Below are 18,312 nucleotides of genomic sequence, written 5' to 3'. Positions count from 1 at the left end.
GGGAAGCCTGGTGGGCTGCTGTCTATGGGGTCACACAGAGTCGGACAGAACTGAAGCGACTTAGTAGCAGCAAGAAGTACTATTCTTGATGTTTTCCCCAGAGAGATAGATGTTTATTCTTGTTCTTCTTATTATTACTTTACACTTTTAAACACAAAGTTGTTTAATTTGAAAATGCTGTCACTGAAGAAACTCATCACAATCCAGTATGGACTGGAGACGAAGAGCCCTGGACTGGGGAGTCAGACAGCACTTACTTTGCATCCCATCCCTGTCACTTGCCACCAATGATGTGTGATAAGTTATTGAATCTTTTTGAACCTTACTTTCCCTAGTTATAAAATAGACAAGAAAATATCTAACTCATAACATTGTGAACATTTAAAGTGTGAGTGAAGTGAAAGTCGCTCAGTCATGTCCAACTCTTTGCGACCCCATGGGTCCGATTCATCCACGGAATTCTCCAGGCCAGAATACTGGAGTGGGTAGCCTTTCCTTTCTCCAGGGGATCCTCCCAACCCAGAGATTGAACCCAGGTCCCCTGCATTGCAGGCGGGTTTTTTACCAGTTGAGCCACCAGGGAAGCCCAAGAGTGAAACATAAGAAAAATAGACTGTGCCTACATTAAAACTAATAAAAGATGCTCAGTTTTAAAAAAGAAAAGAAAGTACAAAATTTCTTAGAAAGACATTAAAGAGAAGACTTAATGCAAGAGAGGAAACCAGGTTCAAGGATAGGAAGACCCAATACTATAAAGCAGTCAGTCCTCTTCCGGTTCATCTCTTCTCATGCAGTTCAAGTGACAACCTTAACTGGGCTTTCTGTTGAACTTTGACAAGCTCATTCTAAAGCTTATGTAAAATAAAATGGCTGGGAATAGCTTAAACAACTTTGAAAGAGAAGACCCGATGGGAGAGTCACTCTATCAGATATAAAAACTTGCTATACAACTATTAATATAAAAATAGTGAAGGCGGTGTGGTGTGATACACTGGCGGACACAGTGACCAGTGGAACAGAATAGAGTTCAGAAACAGTTTTGCACATATTTGGGGATTTGGTATATGACAGTGGTGGCACTATAAATCAATTTGGCATGACCCTGTAAAGTTAACAGCAAGACCTTGTAAAGCCATCATTCCCACTCCTGTGGGTCTGTTCTGGAAACACTTTAGCACACACTCTCACTGAGGCATTTGCAAGGATTTTGTAGAAGCTCTTTTCTTGTAAAAATAAAAATATTGGGAAGAACCTAGAAGCATACTAACATAGTAGAATAGATGAATACATTTTCTTGCAGTATTGATTACTGTACAGCAGTTAAAAGAAATGGATTAGAGATGTATATAATAACACACACCTCAGAAGAATAACATTGGGGGAAAAAAAGGCAATTGCCAAAGACATAGGAAGAAAATGCCATTTGTAAAATTTCTAACCTGCAAAATAATATTATAGTATTTCTGTGTCTATACATATGCACTAAGAAGTAATATAGGCATATGAATAATACTCACCAAATTTAGGATGGTAGCTCCTTCTAGAAAGTGAAGAGGAACTAAAGAGTCTCTTGATGATGTGAGAGCTGGACCATAAAGAAGGCAGAGCACTGAAGAATTGATGCTTTTGAACTGTGGTGTTGGAGAAGACTCTTGAGAGTCCTTGGACTACAAGGAGATCCAACCAGTCCGTCTTAAAGGAGATCAGTCCTGGGTGTTCACTGGAAGGACTGATGGTGATGCTGATCCAATACTTTGGCCACCTGATGAGAAGAGCCAACTCATTGGAAGAGATCCTGATGCTGGGAAAGACTGAAGGCAGAAGGGGAAGAGGGCGACAGAGGATGAGATGTTTGGATGGCATTGCTGATTCAATGGACGTGAACTTGGAGAGTTCATATCTGGGAGATATCTTCAAACTCTGGGAGATAGAAAGGGACAGGGAGGCCCGGCATGCTGCAGCCCATGGGGTCACAAAGAGTTGGACACAACTTGATGTCTGAATAACAGCACCAATGCTGCTTTTGGAGAGGGAGAGGTGATGGCATTCCACTGAGGATACTGTATCCTTACAGGGAAAAGATCTGCAACATCGAATAGCTCAGTAATATCTGTATCATCTAATAATTTAAGGTCAATGGTAGATACTTTTAAAATAATATTTTCTAGAATTTTTATGTTTGAAGGGATCCCTGGTGGCTCAGGGGATAAACTATCTGCCTGCAATGCAGGAGACCAGGGTTCGGTCCCTGGGTCAGGAAGATCCCCTGGAGAAGGGAATGGGAACCCACTCCAGTATTCTTACCTGGAGAATTCCATGGGAGCCTGGCAGGCTACTGTCCATGGGATCGCAAAGATTCAGCCACGACTGAGCGACTAACACATACATACGTACGTAGAAAGAAAGACAATGTACCTAAAATGAATGACATATATTAAAATATGGCTGTGATCATTAATGAGGATTGAAATGCTTTCAAATAATTGATTGTGAGATTAAATAATTATATCTTGGAAGGAATGTTTTTAATTTCACCATAAAAGATCCACCTTAAACCTAATTTTTTTATGAACATGTTTACAGAGCACATTAATCAACAAATAACTTCTTTTTCTGGGCACCTGTCAGGGGTCTAGTAGTAAGCTACTCACTGGGGAGGCTACAAGGGAAAGAACAGCCAGCCTGTAACATATCTGAAATAAAGAAAAAAAAAAAAAAAGAAAGAAAGAAAGGGGAGGGGGAGGAGGGACAGGAGGGAGAGGGGACGGGGAGGAGAGGAAGAGGAGGGAAGATATCCCCGGCAGGATGGAGTCAACTCGCACACGGCTATTTTAACAAGCAGACTATTTCACAGATAAAAACGAAGTTAGTGCAGCCTCCTCATGACATGAGACATTTATCCTGATGATTTCACTAATAAGACACTTCTGGAACTCTTTATAGAATTATGGTCAGAATATATACTACTCTAACTTGAATTTCTCTATTGGGAAGATAACTGGGAGATAAATTTGACTTGGGGAAGAGTCAAGAAGAGTGGCCAAGTCAGATAAAATGGCTTTTGGTCAATAGCTCAGTTCAGTGCAGTCACTCAGTCGTGTCTGACTCTTTGCGACTCCATGGACTGCAGCACGCCAGGCCTTCCTATCACCAACTCCTGAAGTTTACTCAAACTCATGTCCATTGAGTCAGTGATGCCATCCAACCATCTCATCCTCTGTCGTCCCCTTCTCCTCCCGCCTTCAATCTTTCCCAGCATCAGGGTCTTTTCAAATGAGTCAGTTCTTCCTATCAGGTGGCCAAAGTATTGGAGTTTCAGCTTCAGCATCAGTCCTTCCAATCAATATTCAGGACTGATCTCCTTTAGGATGGACTGGTTGGATCTCCTTGCAGTCCAAGGGACTCTCAAGAGTCTTCTCCAATACCACAGTTCAAAAGCATCAATTCTTCAGTGCTCAGCTTTCTTTATAGTCCAACCCTCACATCCATACATGACCACTGGGAAAACCATAGCCTTGACTAGACGGACCTTTGTTGGCAACATAATGTCTCTGCTTTTCAATATGCTGTCTAGGATGGTCAGAGCTAGGTATGACCAAATACGAGTGTCTTCCCCCCTACACTCTGTTCCCAAACCACAAAATGGTATTTGCATGGTGCACTAGATAGTATGGATAAGGCTATTTATGACCAAACGTGGTGGTTAGACTCTGATGCCACAGTCTCTGCCAGCCCACCCTGAGGGGGAAGGACATGGTGTTTCCGCTGACTCAGGACCAAGCACTGCGCTTGGCCAAGCCTCCTGCACTGGCTGGGAAGGTTGTTATAACACATCCTGTGAAAATGACTCTGTGGCAGACCCTGGCGAGTGCTCACCAGCACTGTTTCCTTATCTGGGTGCAGAGGTTTGCAGGATCCTGTGTACAGTCATTCTGGCCCTGATCAAAGTCCTCCCGCGCCACTGTCCATGCTCTCCCCAACCTCGTTAGCCGGCAGCCCAGTGTTCCAACAGGCCAGAAACACATGTGGGAAGGAGCCTTAACTCCTGAGCCAGTATTTGGAGAAGAGCCTTTAGGAAAGGCCCCAGACCTGCCTTTAGGCCAGGATGCCACTGAGAAATAAACTTTTATAGCATTCAGGCAATGAGGTATTAGAATCTTTTTCTGTCATGTGACACAGCCTAGTATGTACTAATAGAGAGACAACTCCAAAAGAGTAAAACAAGCTCCAAACCTGTTTGAAGCAATGGCAGCACCACATGCATGCATGCACGCATCCTCAGTCACTCAGTCATGTCCAACTCTTTGTGACCCCAAGGACTGGAGCCAACCAGGCTCCTCTGTCCATGGGGATTCTCCGGGCAAGAATACTGGAATGGGTTGCCATTTCCTTTCTCCAGGGGATCTTCCCAACCCAGGCATCACCTGTGTCTCCTATGATTCCTGAATTTGCAGGAGGGTTCTTTACCACTAGCGCCACCTGGGAAACTCCATAAACCCCTGCTCCTGCTGCTGCTGCTGCTGCTGCTAAGTCGTGTCAGTTGTGTCCGACTCTGTGCAACCCTATAGACAGCAGCCCACCAGGCTCCCCCGTCCCTGGGATTCTCCAGGCAAGAACACTGGAGTGGGTCCATAAATCCCTAAGTCTCTTCAAATCGTATGAAGGACAACACTGATTGCCAAGTGTATCGGTACTCGTGGTTTTACTTAAAATGTGATACTGCTATTTTAGAATTACACCGTGCAAACTTGTGTGGTAAGTCACTCACGTGCTGAGCAAGATTTCTCCTAAAAGAGCTAGATGTTGAGGTCAGGTTAGGATTTGCGTGGCTGAAAAAGGGGAGGGCGTTTCAGGTAGAAGGTATGACGGAGCACATGGGTGAGCGCCTCTGACTGGGGTGGAAAGCAGCTCCTTACAAAGAGGAAAAATACTCTTCTTCTCCCCCTTTGTAAAACCCAAACAAAGCAATTAAGAGTAGCCAGATCTTGTAAACATCCCCTAGCTTTGAAAGACCCAGATTTTATATAATGTCTACCTGATTAAAAATTCTGAGTTTTGAAAGAAATTTCAAATTGTTATTAAAAGCACAAGACTTCTGGAAGTCCCAATATCAATAGCTAATGTTTACTGAGTATTTAACACGTCCTAGGACATAAGCCCTTTGCTTTTAACTGGGACAAGCAGCATGGGTGTCCCTGGGGAGCTTGTTGGAAATCAAGGATGTCAGATCCCCATCTCAGACATACCGGATCGACCCATGTCTGTCTTTTAACCAGAACCTCGGGGGATCTGTATACATGCTAAGGTTTAAAAAGCACTGCTTTGAATACTTTATTACAAATCCCACAAAATCCTATTATTCACTTCTTCTTACTTCAAAAATTGACACGTGTTTTATATCTCATTGAGAGACTTCTTGAAGTCACAATACCAACAGGTAGCATTTACTGAGTATTTAGCATGTTCTGCAAAAATCCCATAAGGTAGGCACAGGTATTAATTATTAATCCCATTTTCAATAGACAAGGAAATAAGGGTCTCAGAGATTAAGTAATTCACCCCAAAATACAAGTTTAATGTCTCATAATATATATATACACACATATGTATACGTGTGGTGGCTGATTCTAGAATCTAAGCTTTTACACCCTGCACTGGTGGTCTCTCCTTGTATGAAAGGCACTGTCAGTGGAAATTAGGCTCACTAGGACAGACCAACCTGACTGGAAGAACATACCCAATTGGGAAGTGCAGCAGAGTAACCTACAACATATAGAGAAGTGACTGTGAAAGGAAATCTTTGCAAAGCTGAATCAATAATTAAATATATATTTAAGCATATGAAAGAACACACATACACAGGTAAACATGGTAATTTGTAACTTTAAGTCTGAGAACTTTAGCAACTGAGGTCTAAAAAAGCCAGGACATTGGAGGCAACCTAGATGTCCATCAGCAGATGAATGGATAAGAAAGCAGTGGTACATATACACAATGGAGTATTACTCAGCCATTAAAAAGAATACATTTGAATCAGTTCTGAGGTGGATGAAACTGGAGCCTATTATACAGAGTGAAGTAAGCCAGAAAGAAAAACACCAATACAGTATACTAATGCATATATATGGAATTTAGAAAGATGGTAACGATAACCCTGTATGCGAGACAGCAAAAGAGACACTGATGTATAGAACAGTCTTTTGGACTCTGTGGGAGAGGGAGAGGGTGGGATGATTTGGGAGAATGGCACTGAAACATGTATAATATCATATAAGAAATGAATTGCCAGTCCAGGTTCGATGCAGGATACAGGATGCTCAGGGCTGGTGCTCTGGGACGACCCAGAGGGATGGTACGGGGAGGGAGGTGGGAGGGGAGTTCAGGATGGGAACACGTGTACATGTGTGGTGGATTCATGTTGATGTGTGGCAGAACCAATACAATATTGTAAAGTAATTAGGTTCCAATTAAAATAAATAAATTTAAATTAAAAAAAATAAAAGATGATTTTATATTTCTTTCTGAAGGAAAATTAATTGCGATATTCCCCCATTTATAAAATTCATTGAGCCAAGAAGACAAAATTTAGGATACACTAGTGAATGAAATACAAATTTCTGTGGCTTTGTCTTATTGTAACTGTTTTTACTGCTGAGGGCACCTGCTCTAAGACTTCAGTACAGTGGGTCTCAAACTTTAGCATCAAAATCATCCAGGGAGCTTGTAAATGAGTTTGCTGGGCTCCTTCCCCAATCTCTGACTCAGAAGGTCAGAGGGGAGGGGTCCCACAGTGTCACATTTCTGATAAATTTCCACACGATACTGGTGCTGCTGGGCTGGGGACATCTTGAGGACCACTGGGATGGGACGATGTTCCAGAGTAAGTGTCAAACCCAAGACCAAGGTTTCAGGTTGCACACAGGTACTGTAAACCTTCCCAGCTCAAAAAAAAAAAAGAGAGAGAGAGAGAAGGGTGGCAGAGCAACCTGGTGTTCCACACTGCAGGGCTTCCTTGGGGGAAATTGCTCATTCTTTCTGAGCCAACCTCTTGCTTTTAACTGGATTCCAAGCCAAACGTGAGGAGCAGGACACATGTCTTTATAAGGTGGAGGCAGCCTCAGTTGGCTTTGCCCGGCCCTTTCCCACCTCTCCTCTCTGCTCCTCCAGCCCCTTCCTCTGTCTTAGCTCCTCAGCCTGGCTCTCAGTCATTCCATCAGCATGGCCTGCATGGGGCACTGGGCCCTCTGTATACCTAATCTTTGGGGTAACTCCACAAAATAGCTATCGCTCTTCGTGCACAGATGAAATGCTGAGACCCAGAGAAGTTAAATAATTGATCAAAAAAAGATAAAGCCAATAGGTAGTAAAGTAGAGTTCAAATTCAAATTTCAGCTCAGTCGTGTCCAACTCTTTGTGACTCCATGGACTGCAGCACGCCAGGCTTCTGGGTCGATCACCAACTCCCAGAGTTTACTCAAACTCATGCCCATCGAATCGGTGATACCATCCAGCCACCTCATCCTCTGTTGTCCACTTCTCCTCCCGCCTTCAATCTTTCCCAGCATCAGGGTCTTTTCAAATGACTCGGTTCTTCGCATCAGGTAGCCAAACTATTGGAGTTTCAGCTTCAGCATCAGTCCTTCCAATGAATATTCAGGACTGATTTCCTTTAGGATGGACTGGTTGGATCTCCTTGCAGTCCAAGGGACTCTCAAGAGTCTTTTCCAACACCACATTTTGAAAGCATCTATTCTTCAGGGCTCAGCTTTCTTTATAGTCCAACTCTCACATCAATACATAACCACTGGAAAAACCATAGCTTTGACTAGGGCCTTTGTTGGTAAAGTTATGTCTCTGCTTTTTATTATGCTGTCTAGGTTGGTCATAACTTTTCTTCTGAGGAGCAAAGGAGAAAAGGAAAAATATACCCACTTGAATGCAGAATTCCAAAGAATATCAAGGAGAGATAAAAAAAGCCTTCCTCAGGGGCTTTTTTCCCCCTCAGAAATAGAGGAAAATAATAGAATGGTAAAGAATAGAGATCTCTTCAAGAAAATTAGAGATACCAAGGGAACATTTCATGCAAAGATGGGCACAATAAAGGACAGAAATGGTATGGACCTAACAGAAGCAGAAGATATTAATAAGAGGTGGTAAGAACACACAGAAGAACTGTACAAAAAAGATCTTCATGACCTAGATAACCATGATGGTGTGTTCACTCACCTAGAGCCAGACATCCTGGAATGCAAAGTCAAGTGGACCTTAGGAAGCATAACTACAAACAAAGCTAGTGGAGGTAATGGAATTCCAACTGAGCTATTTCAAATCCTAAAAAATGATGCTGTGAAAGCACTCACTCAGTATGATACCAAAGCTGGAAAACTCAGGAGTGGTCACAGGACTGGAAAAGGTCAATTTTCATTCCAATCTCAAAGAAAGGCAATGCCAAAGAATGTTCAAACTACCACACAATTGCACTCATCTCACACGCTAGCAAAGTAATGCTCAAAATTCTCCAAGCTAGGCTTCAACAGTACATGAACCATGAACTTCCAGATGTTCAAGTTGCATTTAGAAAAGGCAGAGGAACCAGAGATCAAATTGTCAACATCTGTTGGATCATAGAAAAAGCAAGAGGGTTCCAGAAAAGCATCTATTTCTGCTTTATTGACTATGTCAAAGCCTTTGACTGTGTGGTTCACAATAAACTGTGGGAAATTCTGAAAGAGATGGGAATACCAGACCACCTGATCTGCCTCTTGAGAAACCTGTATGCACGTCAGGAAGCAACAGTTAGAACTGGACATGGAACAACAGACTGGTTCCAAATAGGAAAAGGAGTACGTCGAGGCTGTATATTGTCACCCTGCTTATTTAACTTCTATGCAGAGTACATCATGAGAAATGCTGGGCTGGATGAAGCACAAGCTGGAATCAATATTGGCAGGAGAAATATCAATAACTTCAGATATGCAGATGACACCACCCTTATGGGAGAACGTGAAGAAGAACTAAAGAATCTCTTGATGAAAGTGAAAGAGGAGAGTGAAAAAGTTGGCTTAAAACTCAGCATTCAGAAAATGAAGATCATGACATCTGGTCCCATCACTTCATGGCAAATAGCTGGGGAAACAATGGAAACAGTGAAAGACTTTATTTTCTTGGGCTCCAAGATCACTGCAGATGGTGACTGCAGCCATGAAATTAAAATATGCTTGCTCCTTGGAAGAAAATTCAGGTTTATCCACCTGCAAAGCACTCTCCTCAGGGCAGTGCTTGTTCATGCTGGTTAGCTCTTAGGATCCACTAATGCCAGGGCCCCACCCCAGATCCATTGAATTAGAATCTCAAAGCTGGGGCCAAGGGTGCTATTGGTTTTTGTTTTTTTTTTTTTAAATCTCCACAAATGATTCAAATGTGCTGTCAGGATTGAGAACAGCTGCCTTATCGGTATCTGTTTGACTCCATTATAGATCATTACAGATATATTCGAACACAAACACATATATGTGTATATATACACACATACACATATATACATATAGATTTTAAAGTGATACTGCCCCTTTGACATTGACCCAAAGGAATAGAAATGGTAGAATGTTCCCGTATCTGTATATTTAAGGGATAATTTCAAATCTCACCAGCAGGAGCAGTTTTGTCTAAGATATACAAAATCTTCTTGAAAACACGTCGTCACAAGCTGTTTTACTAGGTGGGGACATTACGATCTTAAAATACTAAATTTTTACAACACAGTAACTAGAGTCAACAGCAGAAGTAGAGCCCCAATCTCTCTACCCAGAGTCTGCTATTTAACATAAAACTAATAATGATGGTTATTCACTTTTCTAAAATTATGGTTCCTTATTAGTACAGTATGTACTACACCTGTGGGATGGCATAGTTGTTTCTAGAGCCTAAAAACAGAACTCAGAAAACTGCATCCTGTTTGTTCTGTTTGCTCACCACTCCCCTGGCAGAATTCAGTTAGAAGCCTTTGAGCATGAAATACGTGAAATATTCTTACTATTTTTCCTTTTACCCTGGCTAACAATGAAGTGAATGACCTAAAACTTCTCTTTTCAGGCTGAGAATTATTGTATACACCTATGTAAACAATTAAGCTGAGTTGTCCCTCAAGAAATAAGGAGGAGAAGTGCAGGAGAAAGCAAAATATTGAAAATCACGCAGATGTTAGAATCAGGCAAAACTGGATTCAAATTCTGGTTTTGGCCCCCATTAGCTGTGTGAATGTGGGAAATTTGAGTGTCTGAGTTCTCTCTCTCTTTTTTAAGAAGATTGTGGCTCCTGGTATCTACTTTAGTTGTTATAAAACTTACCAGCACATGGCAGACAGTGCATGAAAGGCAGCTCTCAGTACGTCCCATAATGTGCCAGAGACTTAGTTCTAGGCTGAACAGCCCCACCTGAACGTTTCCCTGAAGTCTCACACGTGACGTGTCAGGAGCTTCAATTTGCTCTTTTCTCCAGTTTTCTGCCTCTGAGTGTGGCCTCAGCATCCCTCGGCCCCCTGGATGGCGAGGGTCTTTGGAGTCACGCTCAGTGGCTCCCTCCCCTCTTCGCCCCTCTGCTCTTCATCTCCGAGGCCTCCCGAAACCATCTCTCTTCTGTTTTCTCAGGCACCAGCAGAAGTCAGATTTTTATTTTCTGCCTGCACAAATGGCAAGGCGACAGCTAAGGGATACTTTGTGCTCCAGCCTTCTCAGCCTCTTGTCCACTGAGCTCATTCTATGAGCGGCTGACAAAGACATCATTTTGATCACGCCTCTTTGATGGATTGCCATTGTTACATAACAAATTCTAGATCCTCTGCATGGACATTGAGTGGCCTACATTCTGCCGTCTAGGACTTTAAGCCTAATTTTCCATCAGTCCCAAATTCTTTGCTCCATTCTAACAGACTCAGTGATTCATTCCTATGAGTCAACGTTCCTCCAACGGATTCTTTACCACTCCTCTTCAGTCCTTTTATGGGCTTCTCTGGTGGCTCAGATGGTAAAGAGTCTGCCTGCAGTGTGGGAGACCCGGGTTCAATCCCTGGGTCAGGAAGATGCCTCGGAGAAGGAACTGGCAACCCACTCCAGTATCCTTGCCTGGAAAATCCCTTGAATGGAGGTTCCTTTATGTGCCCTGTCCCCCATACCTGGAATTTCTCTTCCTCTTCACCTGTTCAAGCTGTTCAAGTCCTACAAAGGCAATTCCATCACCATGGCCTCAGTGCCTCCTCCCACAGACCTCAATCACCATGAATTGTTTCCTCCTGAATACATCTTTGCTGCATTGTTTAAAATTCACCATGTTAAAAAAAAAAAAAAATTCACCATGTAGCCCTAGCATCAACCTTATCTGTACACATTTATCTGTTCCAGTCCCAAATTTAAAAGGTCTTAACATCAGAACCCAAGTCTTATTCATCATCTTTTCAGCCGTGGTGGAATCCAGATATTATTGAGAATCAAGTGATTGCAGTACATTTTGACCATAACGACTACTGAGACTTCCCCTCGTATTCCCAGTACAATAAACACTAGTCATGTTGATGAGTGAATACATGGGGAAAATAATGAGGAACTCTATGCAGTCTAGAAAGGTATTTAATATTTTGCACTCAATCTTTATTGTCATTCATAATTTTGTCCAAGATTGAACCCATGTTCAGTAGTTAAATGGTTGTTTTTATGTCAAAAGCAATGGAATATAGAACTTTCTCCAAAAAAGTGGACGCTGACCATGCTGAAGACAAGGCAGGTAGCCAGAGGGACACACACACACAGATGAACTGTAGTGTCATAAAAATTGAAGGAGAAGATATTTTCCTATCATAAGTAAACTAGCAGGAGAGCATTTTGTAGGACCCTTTAGATGGAAGTAAAATCTTCTTAGTGAAAAGGATGCCAAATTCTACATAAGCTAACAGAAACAGCTGATGCAGACTCAGATATGCTTGTTAATGATATTACAAGAGAGTAAAATCTCAAGCGAACCAGTGTGGGACATAGAAGCATATCAACAGAACCTGGGTCAAGAAAGAAGAAAAAATCTTACTGGGAAAAGAACTAAGACTATCCCTGGCTATGTTCAAGCTAATAGAGCCTTTTAAGTTCTTCAGTGAGTATATACTTCAAATTACTATCAGAAACTCACTGATCATGCTGAATGAAAAAGGATAGGGGCACAGAGGGGCCAGCTCAGAGAGAGTGGCTGGCTCATCAATATGCCTCACCAGAGGGGACAGTAGCCAAGACTCCCTGCCCCCAGATATCATTTAGGGGAGAATCACCAGGTTTCAGCTCCAGGATTTTTTTTTTTTTCTTTCTGTATTTTAATGGCTGAACAAGACTCAGAAAAAATACATTCTTTCTTTGGGTAGTATTAATATCACTCAATACCTCCTTGTCTTTTTTCTTTTTAATCTAAAGAAACATCTTACTGACGTGCTAGCCTTCATACGATGTGGCATATTTCTTTTCTCGTTTCTGATAGACAAATCAGAGTAATATTGATATCCCAGGGGCCATGTTCTCGTTCCCACATAATTCCTCTGCATTTGCAGTAACTGGCCACAGGGGTGGGCACAGGACAAAGGCTACCTGGGCCATAATCCCTCGCTTCCCTGACCATCGCAATCGGCTCAAGGAGTAAGACAAAGTCAAGGAAATCAGAGTCCCTCCCTGTGTTTTTCAAACTGGGTTGGGAGGAAAAACCCTTTGTTTCTTGCTTGATTAGGAGGCTGTATGAAGCTCAGAGGTACCAGCATCTATGGTTCTAGCCTAGTCCTAGGACAGACTGACTTCAACATGCACACAGAGGCAGAGAGAGCTGGTGACATAGAACCCTTGGCTCCAGCAGCCCCAGAGAGTATTCCTTCCGATTCCATGAAAAATCCTCCAATAAACCCTCCCCTATCAACTTTGTTTTCTCTTAATTTGGTCTGATTTAGATTCCTGCCTCTTGGAACCAAAAAGAGTCCTGATAAATATATAATCCATCATGTCTCAGACGGCAATTTTACTTCTCCTGTCCCGAACTGGCAATGTCTAGAGAACAAACACCACTCGGTCCCCGTCATCACACTTCAGAAATTGATACACTGTCCTTTTCTCTGGCCCTTGGACATGCCAGGCTGCTTTCTTTTTCCAGGCCTTTGCACTTGCTGTTTGCTTTGCCTAGAAGGACTCTCCCCAGCTACTTTTATGCTTGGCATGTTCTCGGTATGTGAGTCGCATTCAAAGGCCAGTTTCTGGAGTAGGTTTTCCCTGGCCACCTTAAACAAAGCTGTCGAGGAAGTTTACCTGCCGACCCTGTTTATTTCCTTTATATATATACATCCTAATATGAACTTGTCTTGTTTGTTTGTTACCCATCTTCCTCACTTCAGCTTTCCAAGGGCAGGACCCTTTTCTGATACTGCCTGTCTCATTCCCAATGCCCAGCCTGCAGTCAACACATAAACATTTCTGAAATGTTAAGTGAAGACATAGTTTCGCTCACTGCATATAAGTATCATTGAGGTAACCTGTTATATGGACTGCATGCATTTTGAACAGTTCTCACGCCATGTACGTTTTGCCCATTCTCAGGGCCCCCTGGCTCCCCCGTGAAGTTCTGAGTCAGCTCACTCCTCTGGATGCTCTCACGTATAGACCCCGAGACCCCACCTGACGTCACAGGTGGGATTCTGCCGCTCAGAGTGGAGAGGCTGGGTCTGGTGGCCTCTCATAAAGGGACTTGTCTGCTGCCCAGAAGAGTCTGAAGCTAAACCCAGAGCGTCCAGCCGGGAGTTCACGGGGAACCTGGCTGAAGGCATCACTTACTGCAGTTTTTTAATTAAGACACTAGGTGGCAGATGACTATGCTCTTGGAGACAAATGAGCAATTAGCATTATAATGCTTAAGAAACCATGGATAACTTTCTCTGGTGACATTAATGTCACCAGGAATTATAATCATTTGACAGGATGGTAAGAATTATGACTGGGGCTTTGGCCTGAGCCTATGAAGGGTAGGATATATTCCTACCCTTCATAGATACATTTTAGATACATTTTACTTTAAGATTCACGAAGGAAATGTACAGCATGGAAAAATTAAAAGACTAATCTAGCAGAGAGGTTTATATCAGCTACAGGGGACCACCGAGAGAGCTAATGTCTATATAGTAAGGCTAAAATTGCTATTTGCACTGTAATAAGAATTCTGTACCTTTTGAATTAATAATCTAATTTAGCAAATAATTGATCACATCTTTCTCTTTCTGTTCTCTTTTCTACTTAAACACCAGGGAGTGTTTCTTTTCCTTTTTTTTTTTTTTTTAAAGTATTTCAAATAGAAACTGATCAGGGAATCCATTGTTTCCCTGGTAACCTTCTATGCACAGTCCTGGGCTTGGAAAGCCTTTATTTTCTGCCAAGGCCACAGTGCATGGCAGAAAACAATCGGAGGGACACATGCAAAAGCGGATTGCATTGGTATTTCTTTTAATTAATCACAAATAGAATGCTCAGATCGCCTGCTATTAAATTAAGAAAACAGAATACAAAATACAATAAACACAAGAAATCCCAATACATAGATTTCCTTTTCATGTGCAGTCATTAAAGAATGGCAGCAAGGAAAGAGATGAGAGGAGAGGCAGCCAGAGAAGGAAGAGGGTGAAAGAGCGAGGGAATGAGAGGTAGTGAAGGGAGTGGGGTGGGGGGACATTGACACAGAAGGGGAAACCAGAGGGAGAAGGAATGCGAAGAGGCAGAGAGAGAGGAGAGTCACACAGGGAAGATAAATCGTAGAGGGAGGTGGGGAGCAGGAACAGAAAACTGTAAGGAAAGCCGAGGAACACAGAGAGGAGGAGGAAAAATCCAGAGGAGGAGGAGCAGGGGAGACGTCTAACAGGTTTCCAAATGTTTTCATCAGCGCCTATTTCTCCAGGGCTTCCTTATCTTCAAACTTCAGAAAGGAAAAAAGGAAAAAAAAAAAAATCACCTGTTATTTGCTGCCCTTTGAGATGTTTATTAATCAGTGAATCATTGTTTACTGCTCTTTGACCACCCTAATACTTAAGCCTCGGGAGTCTTGCTTGGGATAGATGTGAATGAGCCTCTCGTAGGTTGCAAGGACCAGAGAGAGGCTCGGGTTGAGTCAGAGGATTAGAGAGTGTGGAAGGGATATGCAGAGATGGAAGGAAAACAGGAACCATGTGTAGACAGGCTCTTCAGAAAAAAATCAGATCTGGAGGATCTTTTAGGTGAGAACACTCCGACAGCTCAGTTGGTAAAGAATCGGCCTGCAATGCAGGAGACCCCAGTTCGATTCCTGGGTTGGGAAGATCCGCTGGAGAAGGGATAGGCTACCCACTCCAGTATTCTCGGGCTTCCCTGGTGGCTCAGCTGGTAAAGAATCCGCCTGCAGTGTGGGAGGCCTGGGTTTGGTCCCTGGGTTGGGAAGATCCCCTGGAGAAGGGAAAGGCTACCCGCTCCAGTATTCTGGCCTGGAGACTTCCATGGACTGTATAGTCTATGGGGTCGCAAAGAGTCAGACGACTGAGCGTCATTCACTTGCACTGTTCGAGCCACCACATGTCCTGTCGCTAGGTCAGCAGCACAGATCTCCTGTTCTTTCTTGGCTTCTTCTCCATTCCTGTCACTTCACTTTTCAGCTCTGCGTCTGCAATTCTCCCCATTATCCACCATTTTCTCTCTGTCTCTGGACTCAAACTGGGTACGGCAGAATATCCAGGTGTGGTCATCACCACCCACTTAGGGTGCCCTTAGGGGCAGAACTCTTTCTTGAGGCCATTTCAGAGAATGGTGGGCCTTGGGTTAGGTGTTCACTCATGGTTCAAGTAAGTCTCATCAGGATAAGAAGGACTAGGAGGTACACGTATGTGAGAGACCTTTCTGTATTACGGAGCCGGTAGGGCAGCAATCCAGAAAGGGAAGGGATAAAACCAAAAGGCACACTGGTTGGTAGGACCAGTGCATCCCAGGCTTGCCCATCAATCATATTTTTTTTTTTTTTTGGTGGGGGTTGGGGGGCAGATATGGCTTCAGCACTGCCCACATTGTACTAAACCTACTTAAACCTCACAAACCCAGGGCCAAGTTTAGCCACTACAACCAGGAGATATAACATGAATCACTTCAAACCTAAGTGTTTGAAACACTTTGAATGTTTTTGAAACCTAAGCCCAATGAAGCAATAATGCAGAATGTTTTGAGTAGAGGGAAAGGGGAAATACAGGAAATGAAGAAGCTGTTTGGGAGAAAGAGAAGGGAAAGAAAAGAGATTTTTCTCTGGTGAGAGAGGGAGGGAGGTCTGTGGACCTACCTGCGCCCACATCTGAACCCAAGGGGGTGGCAATACTTCAGAGATGACGGATCAGGACACCTTGGGAGGGGGGTTTCCAGCCTCTGCAAGCATTTCCGTACCTCCCATGAGGCTGGCTTCAAGCTTGGGGACTCTGACAGACCACTATGGATTTAAGCAATGCAGCTGTCATGGCGTCCTTGATGGCTTGAGGGATGAAGACCCCAGAAAGGCAGATAGAAAACAGATGTTACAGGATACTGCAGGCTTCCGGGTACTCATCAGACCTGAATAGGAAGCCAGTTCCAATATTACCTGACGTGAATTCCCTGACAGCTTGGGAAGATGTTTGCTTAAATTCATATTTCATTTGATTTATAGGAAATAAACCAATAGAGATATTTTTGAATCTCTGAGTTTAGAGACTGAAAATTATACCACTTGAACATTTTTAAGCCTGGGGAACAGATTGGGACACTACTCTTCAAAGTCCTAAGTTAAGATAGGCCTTGGTCAAATCATGATTTTTACCTTGTCTGTTTGGTGACTTAAGATTTTTCTATAAACACAACCATACCTCTAGAAGTCTCACAAAAGTTCTGTATCAATGATTTCTTATTCTTCTTGAGATGCTACAGCAAACACGCCCTATATTAGGTAGCTTGTAAACACCAGAAGACTCTTGAGAGTCCCTTGGACTGCAAGGAGATTGATCCAACCAGTCCATCCTAAAGGAAATAAGTCCTGAATATTCATTGGAAGGACTGGTGTTGAAGCTGAAACTCTAATACTTTGGCCACCTGACGCGAAGAGCTGACTCATTTGAAAAGAGTCTGATGCTGAGAGAGATTGAAGGCAGGAGGAGAAGGGGACGACAGAGGATGAGATGGTTAGATGGCATCACTGACTCGATGGACATGAGTTTATGCAAGCTTTGGGAGTTAGTGATGGACAGGGAAGCCTGGCATGCTGCAGTCCATGGGGTCGCAAAGAGTTGGACACAACTGAGTGAACTGAAACACCAGACATTCATTTCCCACAGGACTACTACAGGCCAGAAGTCCAAGACCAGGGTGCCAACATGCTCAGGTTCTGGTGAGAGCCCTCTTCTGGGATGCAGATAGTCAAGTCACCCTTGTATGCTCCCATGGCCCAGAGCAGAAAGGGAAGCACCTCTCTCATGACTCTTATAAGGTCACTAATCTCATTCATGGGGCTTCCCAGGTGGCACAGTGATAAAGAATCCACCTACCAATGCAGGAGATGTTGGTTTGATCCCTGGGTTAGGAAGATCCCCCAGAGGAGGAAATGGCAACCCACTCCAGTATTCTTGCCTGGAAAAATCCCATGGACAGAGAAGCCGGGCGGGCTACAGTATACGAGGTCACAAAAAGTCGGACAGGACTTAGCAACTGAGCACTAATTCCACTCACGAGGGTTCCACCCCCATTACCTCCCAAAGGTACCTCCTAATACCACCACCTCCTAATACCACCACCTCCTAATACCATCACCTCCTAATACCACCACCTCCTAATACCATCACCTGGTAGGCTTTCGACATAGGTGTTTCGGAAAGACCCAAACATTCAGTTCATAATAGTGACCACCATCACTTTTTCTCATAGAAAAATAGGAGCAGTATTTATTGGCTTGCTCTGTGGCACCCAGCCCACGTGGCCCAGCTCAGAGAGAAAGAAAGTAAGCAGAGCCAAGCCATGGCCTGTCTTCCCAAAGATCAAGGCTGTTGTCCTAGAGAAAGCACAGCTGGGAGGGAAGCTGGTTTCCCACTTGTTTTTTCCAGCGGTGGCACGGCTGGGATGTGACCATCCTTTTCGGTCCTGAACATGATGGAGGCTGAGTGCAGGGAACTGGCTGGCCTGTGCGCAGATTTAGGGCTCTTTCTCAACTTGTGTGGGGAGAAATACTTGGGACAAAGGCCAAAAAAAAAAAAGGGTCTTTTGTCATTTCACTTGGGACAAG

At 43.4% G+C, this 18,312-nt stretch overlaps 1 long non-coding RNA gene across 1 annotated transcript in view; it reads right to left on the bottom strand.

Annotated features, from left to right (window-relative positions):
* Positions 1 to 229: 229 nt before the first annotated feature.
* LOC133251693 (uncharacterized) overlaps positions 230 to 18,312 on the bottom strand; it is a 690,054-nt gene continuing 671,971 nt past the window's right edge. The window contains exons 12-13 of the long non-coding RNA XR_009737739.1: positions 2,305 to 2,375; positions 230 to 1,811 (exon numbers count right to left, since the gene is read on the bottom strand). This is a non-coding gene — a long non-coding RNA (uncharacterized LOC133251693). The remainder of the gene's footprint in view (positions 1,812 to 2,304; positions 2,376 to 18,312) is intronic.

Source organism: Bos javanicus, chromosome 7, assembly GCF_032452875.1.
Source record: "Bos javanicus breed banteng chromosome 7, ARS-OSU_banteng_1.0, whole genome shotgun sequence".
Taxonomy (NCBI): domain Eukaryota; kingdom Metazoa; phylum Chordata; class Mammalia; order Artiodactyla; family Bovidae; genus Bos; species Bos javanicus.
This window is presented reverse-complemented; position numbering and strand designations above follow the sequence as displayed.